This window comes from Phascolarctos cinereus, unplaced genomic scaffold, assembly GCF_003287225.1.
Source record: "Phascolarctos cinereus isolate Bilbo 61053 unplaced genomic scaffold, phaCin_HiC Scaffold_726;HRSCAF=1367, whole genome shotgun sequence".
Taxonomy (NCBI): Eukaryota; Metazoa; Chordata; class Mammalia; order Diprotodontia; family Phascolarctidae; genus Phascolarctos; species Phascolarctos cinereus.
In genome coordinates this window covers 238,225,142-238,238,510 of record NW_027556098.1, presented here as the reverse complement: position 1 = coordinate 238,238,510, position 13,369 = coordinate 238,225,142, and the positions used below count along the sequence as shown (strand labels likewise).

Here is a 13,369-nt window from a genome sequence, read left to right as displayed (position 1 = left end):
TGGTATGATTTAATCACTTCCTTAAGGAAACTGGCATTTAAAAAAATGTGATGACAATGATAAAGATTGAAAAATAAATTACTTCATGAGTAATTCTATATTTGAAGTTGCATACAAAGAATAGGAAAGCTTAATTTTAGTTGTTTATTGGTGCCTTAGCTAATAATTTGTAGTATATAAAATGTACACTAACTATTGTTTTACAAATAAACCAATATTTTAAAGGACTTTAATAACTGAAACAAGAAGTATTCTTTTTTTCCTCTCATGTATTTAACAAATATGAACATTTATATACGTAAAGAACAGGATACCAGAGGATTGCGTATGCAATCTTCAATCTCCATTATATAGAACTTGTTTTCTAAAACCTAGATTCAATTTAAAGTGGTAGTACTAACAATACTTGTTTGTCTGTTAAATAAGGATAATAATAGCACCTCCTCAAGGGATTGCTATGAAGATCAGATGAAATAATTGATATTAAGTGCTTTACAAGTCATAATGCCATATAAAACTCAGATGTTATCTATATTTTTCTGATCATCCATTTAGTCATTTTGATATATTTAAAAATGTTTCTTTGATGCTCCTTTCCTGCTTTTTTTTGGCACCATAATCACTAATACTTCTTTCGCTAATGATTTGAAATAACTTTTCAAAGCAGGTTTAGGTATCATGTATCTCATTTGTCATCTTTTCTTTAGTAACTCATATCAAGTAATTTTATATTAATTAAAAGTACACAAAATAAGGTTATGGACACCCACATTGGTGAGATGAGATACATCCAACTATTGTGGTCTATAATTTAAATGTAATTAAAATATTTTAGCTAATTTTCTTTTGTAATTTCTGTTCATATAAGAAAGGGAAAAAATATATGTATGAGTTTCAGGAAAAAAGCTTTTTTGTTCTATTTTGAGAAAAATTTTAATATTCACTGTGATGTGAGATAATTACCAGTGATTTTTATGACAAGTAGTGAATGAATAGTCCAAGGTACAGAATTTGAATAAATAAGTAGATCATTTAGATTATAGAGCTGCCTTGCACTAGATAGACATTTAATTATGCCCCCAAATTTTATCATTAAAATGTAGATAGGCAGAAGCCCATTTTGGAACTGTTATCTATCACAAGCTAAGCATATGGATGCCTGCCACCAGTGAAAGCGTTTCATGCTTTGTCTTGGCAATGATGCCCTCATTTCATTGGGTACGTTTGTTAAACTTCATGCAACTCAATACTACTGACAGTCTAGATCAGGGGTGGGGAACCTGCTGCCTCAAGGCCACATGAGGTGCTTTACATCCTGAAATGCAGACTGAATCTAGATTCAGTCAAAGGGCTGCACTTGAGGACCTACAGAGCCACATGTGGCCTCTAAGTTGCAGGTTCACCAACCCTGTTCTAGATTCCAACTTATTGGAAGAATGGTTTGGATTGTTTCTATTATAGTGATTGATGTAACTTTACATGGTTTCCTATTTAGATTTCTAAATAAAACACTTAGGAAAGCAACCCATTTTCAGTATTAAAGGAATTACCTGAATTAAAGCAAAATATAAGTTTTCAAGAAGGTAATTTTCTTGATTTAATTCAGTCAGATATCAGTTGTAATATTGCTCTCATATGGTTTAAAGCAAAGTGATTTTAGGTTTAGAGAAAGTTCAATGTAGTCTATTTTTCTGTTATATAAAAAAGCATATTCCCTAATGAATTTTAGAGAATGTATATTGCCATAGCTAAAAAAGCAATCTTATATTTAAATAAATAAAAATATAGTTTTCACAAAGATTAAAAGTGATTTGAATTTATCTAAGAGCATAGTTATTAGCTAATATTATTTGATCTAATATAAATATATTTCCTGGGAGAAATGGTCTTAACTAACAGTGGTACACTCATATTCTCCATGAAGATGGGGTACTGGATTTAATTTTTAGTAAGATGCAAGAAGTATGAGGTCACAACATATGACAAGTTGTACCTAATCTAAGAGTAGTCCTTTGATTTCTAAGACTGTATAAAGTTGATGATACTATACTGTGCTGTGCCATAGGAAGGATCTGAAGCTTTTTGTTTGTTTTTCTATTTATATCTAAAAAATATTCTTATACAGGCAGTTTCTAAAATCTTAGTTTTTAGCTATTAAAACAGCATTGAAACATTCAGGATAACCTATATAAGAAACATAAATGAAACATGCACAATTCTCATATTCACACATAAGACACAATTCAGATGGAGATGCAAATACTTGTCATTATAAAGTACTATACAATAAATATAGTGTTATGTTACTTCACAGAGGTCTTATCAGTAAGTAAACTGTTAAGAGAATGGAATAATCAATTTGGTGGAAATGAGATTTTAAATCACCAAATATTTGGAAATGAATATCCTCATAAGAAAATATTTCTTTCACCATATTAAGTATAAAGAACATATTTATATTGTTTATTGTAATGACATCAGTTACAAAATTATATTCTTGATGACAATCGACAGAAGGATGAACTAAAAATAAAAATGAATGTTTGCTTTGGGAAAGATGATCATAAAAAAGAAAACATAACCTGTTTTAGAGTTAGATTTAAAAAATGATGACAGTCAAAGACCAATGCAAGTCACAGAATGGTTGATCCAGTCAGTGATCTCAGTACTGACTGAATTGAAATTAAATTATGGTTTTGGCCGTAACATGATAAAGCATTAAATGAAGTGGAGCTTAAGCAATTATCCAGTAAATTTGAGCAATATAATTAGCCAAAGTAGATAACAGAAATCCAAAAAATGAAATTTTTTTATGGATTAATGAATTTGGCTATTCACAATGATTAAATTTACTGAATGTTGCCAAATGCCCACTTTATTATGTGTTTTTCCATGTAGACCAAGATGTAATGCCAAGTATTTGTATTTATACCAAGGAGTCTTTAAACATTTATGCATTAATGGCCCTGCCTATTTGGAAACCAGGATTATGAAAAAGTACACCAAGCAGAGAACAGATATAAACTCAAAACTCAATGTAAAAAGCCTCTAAAGAATTGAGGGGAAAAATATTTTCCATAGGAGAGAACATGAAAAAGTTTTAGGTCCCCCCTCTGCTAAGTATGGATACTATATTAAAAATATAGTAAATGAGAAGTATGATTCAATAACAACTGGCTGTAGTGCAATAAATATTACATTGTATTCAATATGCTTCATTAAAAAAAAAGAAGAAAAGTGTATAATGCATTTTTAAAAGACTTCCACAAAATAGGTTGAAATAAAGTTTAGATGAAGTGTTCCTGTGGGAATTGATTTAAAAAATAAATTAAACTTAGGAAGGAAATTGTCATCAAAGCACTTTCTTGCATCTGAACTCCATTTTTAGTGTCATTGATTTCTTTATGTCCGTGAGGTGGTAGTTATTTTAATATGCCATACCCGTTCCTCAATTTTATTCTTCTAGTTTAGTTCTTCTCTGTCATAAGTTGCTAGTAGTACTGGACAGAGGCAGCCAATTCACAAATGATTTCCATATAAATAATGGGTCATTTCTTTCTGTTAAAATATAAATTTAATCAATTTCATTTTGGGTGATGGTATTTGGTGTCAAATAATAATTTTCTTGAAGAATTTACTTATGAATTACTGCCATGAGGCTACTTTAGTAGTTCTTATTCTTTCCTCTTGAATAACATTCTAATCCATTTACTACTATCCTCACCCATGCCTACCATTGTCTTTTAGTCAATGTGTTCAACATTGTCATATTAGATGATAAAATATCTGGATAAAATTGTTTTTAACTGACTTTAGCCATACAACCAAACCAACTCTAACACAATTCTTTGATTTTACTCTGAGCCTTGAGAACATTTGAGCAATCCTTCCATTTAACCACAACTTTATTTCAACTCCTAGATGCATTTACAGTGAGGATATTAAGATTAAAAAAACCCCTCAGTTTCTGCATTCAGTAGTTAGTCATTGGACAAGGGTGTTATATTTAAATTAGCAAAAGTAACTATGTTTTTCGCTACTCTAAAAACTATGATTCTTAGCACCATCTGAATGGATGAATAAAAACAGCACCTATTAAATACTTACTATTATTAAAGCAGGAATCAGCTGATGGCTCAGTGGATAAAGCACTGAGCCTAGAGTCAGGAAGAACTGAGTTCAAATCTAGCATTAGAAACTTCCTAGCTGTGTGACCTGGGCAAGTCATTTAATCTCTGATTGCTTGACAAAACAGATCCAATGGATAAACTGGAGAAGAAAATGGCAAACTACTCAAGTATCTTTGCCAAGAAAACCCCATAGATAGTTGCTCCACAGAAGAGTGGGACATGACTAATGCACTGAGCAACAACATGAGAAAAGCATTTTAATAAGTGCCAGAGATACAAATAGTAGTATATAACAGTCTCTTCTTTCAAAAAACTCACTTCTTTTTTTTTAGCAAATTCTTTTTTTAATTTTTTTAAAATTAATTTATTTTGATTTATCAACAATCACTTCCATATGCTTTTGAGTTGAAAATTTTTCTCCCTCTTCTTCCCCCCCCCCCAGAAGGCACACAATCTGATATAGGCTTTACATTTACATATCCATTAAACATATTTTCACATTAGTGAAGTTGTAAGTAAAAATTAAAACCAATAGGAGGAACCATCAGAAAGATGAAACAAAACTCAACAGAAGGTAAAAATAAGTGAGAGCGATTCGACTTCCATAGTTCTTTCTTTGGATGTGGACAGCATTTTCCATCCCCAGGCCTCTGGAGATGTCTTAGATCTCGTAATGCTGAGAAGTGTTCAGTTTAACAATCTTAGTCATTGCATTACATGGATGTTATTGTGTACAAAGTCTTCTTGGTTCTGCTCACTTCACTCAGCATTAGACCATATAAGTCTTTCCAGGTGTTTCTGAAGTCAGCCTGTTCATCATTTCTTATAGCACAATAGCAGTCCATTACATTCATATACCACAACTTGCTCAGCCATTCCCCAATTGATGGGCATCCTCTCAATTTCCAATTCTTTGCCACCACAAAAAGAGCTGCTATGAATATTTTTGTACATGTGGGTCCTTTTCCCATTTGTTTGATCTCTTTGGGATATAGCCCTAGAAGTGCTATTGCTGGATCAAAGGGTATGCACATTTTTGTAGCCCTTTGGGCATAGTTCCAAATTGTTCTCCAAAATGGTTGGATTATTTCACAACTCCACCAACAATGTATTAGTGTTCCAATTTTTCCACATCTTCTCCAACATTTATCATTTTCCTGTTTTGTCATGTTGGCCAATCTGATAGGTGTGATGTGGTACCTCAGAGTTGTTTTGATTTGCATTTCTCTAATCAATAATGATTTAGAGCATTTTTTCATATGACTATAGATGACTTTAATTTCTTCATCTGAGAACTGTCTGTTCATATCCTTTGACCATTTATCAATTGGGGAATGGCTTGTGTTCTTCGAAATTTGTTTTAATTCTCTACATATTTTAGAAATGTGGCCTTTATCAGAGAGACTGGTTGTAAAAATTCTTTTCCAATTTTCTACCTTCCTTCTAATCTTAGTTGCATTGGCTTTGTTTGTACAAAAACTTTTCAATTTAATGTAATCAAAATTATCCATTTTGCTTTTCATAATGTTCTCTATCTCCTGTTTGGTCATGCATTCTTCTGTTCTCCATAGATCTGAAAGGTAAACTATTCCTTGTTATCCCAGTTTACTTATGGTATCAGCCTTTATATCTAAGTCATGGACCCATTTTGACTTTATTTTGGTATATGGTGTGAGATTTGAGTCTGTGCCTAGTTTCTGCCATACTTTTTTCCAGTTTTACCAGCAGTTCAAAAAACTCACTTCTAATAGGAGAGAAAACGGGTATGGGTTTTGCCTTCTTGTGTACCACTCTATCATCATTGCAGATGTATGTGGCAATTTGTGTTTTGTTTTGTTTTTTGTTTTGTTTAATTTCATGGCCAGTAATCTGGCCAATTGATCATGAATTCACTCATCATGGTTGCAAACACACACACACACACACACACAAACAAACAAACAGACAAGCAAAATATGCTTTTTAAAATTCCATTTGTAAGATATGTGGTGGTTGTGGGTAGCTAGGTAGCACAGTGGATAGAGCTTTGGTCCTTGAGTCAGGAGGACCTGTGCTCAAATGTGGCCTCATATACTTTGTAGCTGTGTGACCTAAACTAGTCACTTAACCCTGTTTGCCTCAGTTTCCTCATCCATAAAATAACCTGGAGAAGGAAATGGCAAACCACTCCAGTATCTTTGCCAAGAAAATACTAAATGGGATCATGAAAAGTCAGACACATCTAATCAAGTAAATAGCAATAACTTAACCTGTCTAACCTGTGCTCTATGGTCAGCTCTATCATCATTGCAGATGTATGTTGTAGTGTGTGTGTGTGTGTGTGTGTGTGTGTGTGTGTGTGTGTGTGTGTGTGTGTGTGTGTGTGTGTGTGTATTTTAATTTCATGGCCAGCAGTCTGGCCACTTGATGAATTTATTCATCATGGTTACTAAACTAAATAAGAAAAATACACCCTTTTTGGATTCTATTAGTAAGATGTGAGGTACACTGGATTGATATCATTATTCTCATTTTAGGTATTAGGAAACCGAAGCACAGAAAAAGTTTGCTGACTTCAATAAAATGTCACATATAGAAGAACCAGACCTAGAATCAAGGTGTCTTGACCTCTATTCCTGGGCATTTTCCATTAATCATTTTCATTAAATGTCATGAGGATTTTTGTTTTGTTTTGTTTGTTTGTTTGTTTTTTATGGAGAATCTTGACCTATTAAATGATGGAAGTATGTCGAGGAATTATACTGCAATTCCTATTAGGCAGATTTGGAAAAATGAGACATGAAAATTGAACAAAGCAATATTTAGTAACTCATACTTTCTTAAGATTATTAGTCACAAGGTCAGCTAGGTGGTGAAGTGGATAGAGTACTGGCCCTGGTTTCAGGAGGACCTGAGTTCAAAGGCGGCCTCAGACACATAACACTTACAAGCTGTGTGACCCTGGGCAAGTCACTTATTTATTAGTCACAGAAGTAAAAAGTAATTATTTCTACAGAATATGTAAATACGTAATACTAATTTCTAATTTTAATACCATATATATATATTTAATATATATTTATATAAATTTATATATTTAACACCGCAGATAGATAGAGAGATAGATATTTCTTTCATATGCCACATTGCTGATTTTTGTGCAATTGTGCATTGTGCAAGCAGGCCTTCAAAGGCCCATATCTTATGAACAACCCCACTTCTCTTTTCAGATGGGAAGTTTCCCTTTTGTGTATGTTTTGTTTATTCATTCAACCGCTCTTTCCAATACCCTCTAGGCACACTTGATTGTTGATTGTTCCCTGGCCTTCAACGTATTGTATTCCTGATACTACCAGATACTACAAAAGTCAATAGAATACTGTGCCACTTGATAGTCCGTATGGGCTCCAGCTTTATGTTTTTGGAGGGCCTCACACTGTTTAGGGCTCTGAATCACATTGTTACTGGCTGCATGCATGACATGCTGCCTTTCAAATTAGTTTGGCAATTGTTGCTGCTCTTTCTTTGTACTATGTGTTCAGATTATACAAGATTGGTTGGCACCTTGCTTCCCAACAAAGGTTCTTGGATCTAACAAATATGTCTCCTTTTCTTTCACCTGGAAGAAATTCTGACAAGAATTCTGACAAGAGACAGTTATCCAATAATTACTTTCTGTGATATTTGCCCTCTTCAAAGTTCTATTGTAAGACTTAGAGCTGTACTTTAATAGATACACGTAGCTCTCTTGTTAATATCCTAGACTTCCATTTGCTACTGGATAAGGTTTTACTTTTCTTAAAGGAATAATAAAAAAGATTAACATTTCATTAGTTTATTATAGATAATTTCTAATCAATTTTTAAATGATAGTAGATGAAGGGGCAGCTAGGTGGTGCAGTGGATAGAGCACTGGCCCTGAAGTCAGGCAGATCTGAGTTGAAATCTGGCCTCAGGCCAAACACTTGACATTTACTAGCTGTGTGACCCTGGGCAAGTCACTTAACCCCAATTGCCTAAAAATAAAAAATCATAATAGTAGATGAGTAATGTGGGTCAAAGCATAGAATTATTTATTTCCCAAATAATATAAAATAAAAGATATTTCTAAACAAGTCTCAGAATCACAGAATTTGTGCATTGGAAGGGATCTCAAGGGACATCTAATCCATACTTAAAAAATAATTCCCTTACCAGACTACCTGACAGGTAGTAAACTAGCTTTTCCTTGAAATCCTCCTATGAAAGGGGTAACTGCTACTTTTTTGAGACAGCCCTTTCTAATTCATTGGGCTCCTTCTTTCCTTCTTAAACAGAGCTGTATGACTTCCTGTTTTGTAGAACAATATAATCGTTGTAGTGGTGAGATTTCTTAGATATTTATTTTCTTCATATATTAACCTAGGAAAGTTATCTTGTTCACTCATTAATCCATAACTCTTATCACAGTACAATGAGGGGAGAAGAGGGAAGGGAAGCTGTAGGAAATAAAACTAGCAACATACTTGGTACCAGATATAGAGGGACTTTACTACCAAGATAAAGACTAGTCTTCATTGATTATGTACTGGGACAAAATTTTGTTTGTTTTATTTTGTTTTTGTTTTTGGCAAGAGTAATACAATAAGAACTGTGCATTCTTAAAAAAAAAATAACCTAATCATGTTGTTCAGGATTTAATAGAATGGTGACCTTATAGGTTGTTGAAAGTGGGTAAGAGATTATTGCAGTAATCCAAGTGAGAAGGAGAGACTCCGAACTAGTATAATGAAGCGGTATAATGGCTATTAACAGAGGCAAAAATATATAGATATGAGAGGTATTTTGGAGGTAAAACTGACACAACATGGTGCCTGGATTTGGAGGATATGAGAAAGTAGGACAGGATGATCCTGCTTCATCAAGTCTAGTGATCCCAGAGACTGGTAGTGATATTAACAAACCTAGAAGTTTCCAAAATAAGTTAGTTTTTAGGGAGATGATGATGAACTTAATTATTTAATTGAATTTCTGACTTTATTTTTATTACCTTAGGTACTTTATTTTACATTATCATTTCTCAAAATTAAAATAATAATAAATATTTGCTGAACTGCATTGAACATTTTGTTTTCTAATTCATAATATTGTTACATTTAAAATAACTTAGTAATGAACTAACTTAAATCCAGTGTTTTTTTAAAAAATGACTGTAGTAGTATTTGAAAACTACTTACATATCTACTTAGAAGTAAAAATTTTTGTCGTATATTCCAGTCTTTTTAAAAAAATTCAACCTTTTAAGTGAACTCTTAAATGTGTACTTAACTTAGAAAATAATTGCCCCAATTTAATAAATGTAAATATTTAAATATTTGCATAGAATAATTTCTGATTCCTTCTGTAAAAAATTTCAGTTATGAACCTGAATAGGGATGGGTAAAATTTAATTTCCATTCTGTACTTTAAAATGTGAAATATTATTAGGAAATCGAAGCAAATGAAATTTTCAAAGTGAATGATAAATATTTTTGCCCCCTTCCTTTGTCTACTTGACTTTATTTGATCTACTCCTGTAGTTCCTAGGCTTTCCATCTGCACCTGACCTACATTTATTATAGGCTTGTTCTTCTATTAATATATTAATTTCAGTTGAAAGATAAAGGATGTTAAAATAATCTTATTTAAATAATCTTATTTATCAAATAATGAGCTTCACTCTACTATCTTTTGTATAATTTTCCATTTCAACTTACACAGAGAGGTGGCAGTGGATAGAGAACTGACATTGAATTCAGAAAGAACTGGGTTCATGTCCTGTCTTTGATACATTCTCATTGTGTGACCCTGGAGATAACCTCTCATAGCCCTGGGCAGCTCTCTATCAAAACATAAGTTGCTCAGCTATACTGATAGAAGAAATAACTCACTGAGAGCTTTCTACACTGATGAAATTACAGGTCCAATTAAAAGAGAGACACAAAGAGATACAGGTCAATATGGTAAAAATTATAAAAAAAGAATAAATTTAGAAAACATTTATCCAAATTCACAAACGCAGGAGATATATGTATATATTTATATATAATGTACATATTAGTACATACACATATATGGACATACACTCAGAGATGTGTATATATGTATATATATATATGTATATATATATATATATATATATATATATCCATCTCTAGAGCTCCCTCTACATATATGTTATATCTATATATTTGTATAGATGATAGAAAGAGACATGTAGGCCAGCACTATAGAAGAGGCGTGGGAGGTGCGCTCCCCTCTCTATCATCCTTTCCCTCTTCCCCTGGCCATGAAGTTTCCGTGAGCCCAGTCTCAGCAAGGAGGCCGTGCCAGTGAGTACCATTGTGGCAGAGTTGATCCTGGAAGTGCTGCAGAGGTTGCAGTCGAGTCTGGCTGGGAACCCTGAGCCAAAGAAGCTACTATAACATCTGAAGAAATTCTCAGGTTTACCTATCATGGTGGACATTCTTGCAGAAACAGGTGTTGGAAAATGGTAAATAACTTGAGGAAACATGAGCAATAGGTTGCTTTGCTAAGGACTTAATGGACCACTGGAGAAGTTAGTGCCTGTTGCTCAGGAGGTTGAAAGGAATATTGAACCTGAGTAGCAAGACCTCGGGAGAAATATCTCTAGAAAATGTCCCGAAGATGTTTTTCCTAAGGAGTAGGAAATGGAGGTGGACTGTCAGAAAAGCTGGAATGCTTCTTGTAGCCAGCCACACAGAAAGGGACAAAGAGAGCAGCAGCAGTAGCAACAATAAGTTTTTACCTCCACTGAAGGCAGCTTCTGTCAATCATATGGGGAAAAAAAGGCACAAAGATGCATAGAAATCCAAATTGGAAAAAACCAAGCTGAGTGTGGACAGCTTTGGTGTAGAAAAATGGGAGGGAGAATTTTCCCCGTAGCCAAAAGAGAAAAGGGGAGTCTAATAGCTTAAAGACACAGGAAGGGAAATCCAAAGCCTCAAACTCAGAGAGAAAACTATCAAACCACTTTGCAGGGACTGGGGAGACAGATGTGGATGATGAGTATGAACAGCCCACCATGTCTTTTGAATCATACCTCAGTTATGACCAGCCCCAGAAAAAAAAAATTGTTAAAACCATAATTGGGATTGTGCAGAAAGTCACATTAAGCAAAATGGTTCCAAAGCTGGTTATAAGAACTCTAATAATTCCAGAAAATCCCCAAGATGAATGACAGCATGGCAGAAAAGAAGCATTTGTGATCCAGTTCTGTCAGATTGAAAAAGGTCTCCGCTGATGTGACCTCAACGTTACTGAACATCCACTTACCTACCATTCAGGCCACTTCCCTCTCTTGAACTGATTCCCTCCTTTCAGCCAAAGAAGAAAGTAGTCTCCTTATTTCATGAAGTAGAGGAAGCTGGATTTACCTGAAGTGGAATGAATTCAAAGATGTAAATCTATTCTGTTTCTGAGTGTGCTTACACATGGAAGATGATGTCCTTGCACTAAACTAAATTGTAAGTGTTGTAACCACATAAAAATAATTTTAAAGGGCTTTACCCTTACACATTTTGTAAATAAAATATGTAAACTTCTTCTTCTTCTTCTTCTTCTTCTTCTTCTTCTTCTTCTTCTTCTTCTTCTTCTTCTCTTCTTCTTCTTCTCTTCTTCTTCTTCTTCTTCTTCTTCTTCTTCTTCTTCTTCTGCTGCTGCTTCTTTCTTCTTCTTCTTCTTCTTCTTCTTCTTCTTCTTCTTCTTCTTCTTCTTCTTCTTCTTCTTCTTCTTCTTCTTCTTCTTCTTCTTCCACTGCTGCTGCTTCTGATTCTGCTTCTGTTTCTGCTTCTTCTGCTTCTCCTTCTTCTTCTCCTTGCCCACTAGACTACCTAAGGAGGCATAAACTGCCCCAGGTTTGAAATGAAGATCTGTCCTATTATGCCACAGTCATGAGGGAAGAACTCTCCTATTGGGTAGAATAATATTTCTTGTCAAACCTTGCTTTCTCCCAGTAGATTCATGGCACTGAGAGATGCAAATGTGAAAATTAGTCCCAGTTCTGATGCCCTGGTTCCATGTGTAAAGGCAGGGGGCCACAAAGGAATCCTGCTTTATGTCAGGGCAAATGTGCTTGGTTGTTTTTGTTTTTGTTTGTTTGTTTTCATTTGTTCATTTGTTTGTTTTTATACGCTCCAGTAAAGGGCATGCCAGCCACTTTAATGAGGCACAGAAAGTACAGAGGCAGATCATATAGAGACAGAACAGGAAATAATTGGAGAGGAAGTCAGACCAAGCTGGGACAGTGCAGCATGGAGACTGAGATAAGAGAGGGATATAGGCAGCTCAAGAAAGAGAGGGGAATGAGGACACATAGAATAATTTTTGTAACTGTAGATCAGAATTGGGAGCACTCCTGCAACATGGACTCATGGCTAGATGTTTTGTGTCCTTTGTTCTTGAAGAGGACCGCAAGAAGGTGATGCCATGAGATGAAAGTGAATTGGATTTAGATGAGGGAGGGCTATGCAAAGTCACCAGCCTCACTTTCTCCTCTGGAACCATATAGGTCCAGCAGCCAGAAAAGATCACGACAATTAGAAATGGCCCAGGAGGCAATGGCAGACATTGGGCTTTTCAAGCTCAGGTCTTTAACAGGTCTATTTAACTAAGGTAATGCCCATTCAGAGATTAAGTTTTAATAATAAATGAGGCAAAAAATGGCCTGAAAGGGAATGATCCTCAGAGTTTCTGACCAAAACAGGAACAACTGCTATTTGCATTCACTCTGAGCCAATCAGGGCCCAAATAATGACCAAGTAGGGCTTGGCCTGGGACCTGTTATTGGCCAGTTATTGTGAGCCTGAGTGATTGGGGATTGAGGCTTGTCTTTAAGAGAAAAAAAAGTTTCAGAGATTAAAATTTACATTCAATTTGGGGATGGCACCTGAAGGTAATAGATATTCTTGGCTGGTGGAGGAGTGTTGGAGGGTCAGGGTTTTGGGGTCCTATTCTTATAGGGTTTTTTAAGGTGTAAGGATTAACTGAATCCAGGCCTCATTAGGGTCAGTTCATTAACATATCAATATCGTCTCAAAGTATCAATGCCAGTTTTGATGGTGGTATAATTAATTGGTATAACATTTTTTCTGGTATTACTGTACATGCCCAGAGCTTATTTGCAGTTTCCAGACAAAGGGGGTTGTTAGTATGGCCTAACTGACTTCTTGTAATTCAGCATATGCTTTCAGAATGTGATCTTAATTAATTTAGGAAAGTTT

The 13,369-nt window shown here is 34.6% G+C and overlaps 1 protein-coding gene and 1 pseudogene across 1 annotated transcript in view; both read left to right on the top strand.

The window, feature by feature from the left end:
* GALNT13 (polypeptide N-acetylgalactosaminyltransferase 13) overlaps nt 1–13,369 on the top strand; it is an 828,252-nt gene that overhangs the window by 294,834 nt on the left and 520,049 nt on the right. The window lies entirely within an intron of this gene.
* LOC110196888 (elongin-A pseudogene) lies at nt 10,776–11,606 on the top strand (annotated as a pseudogene).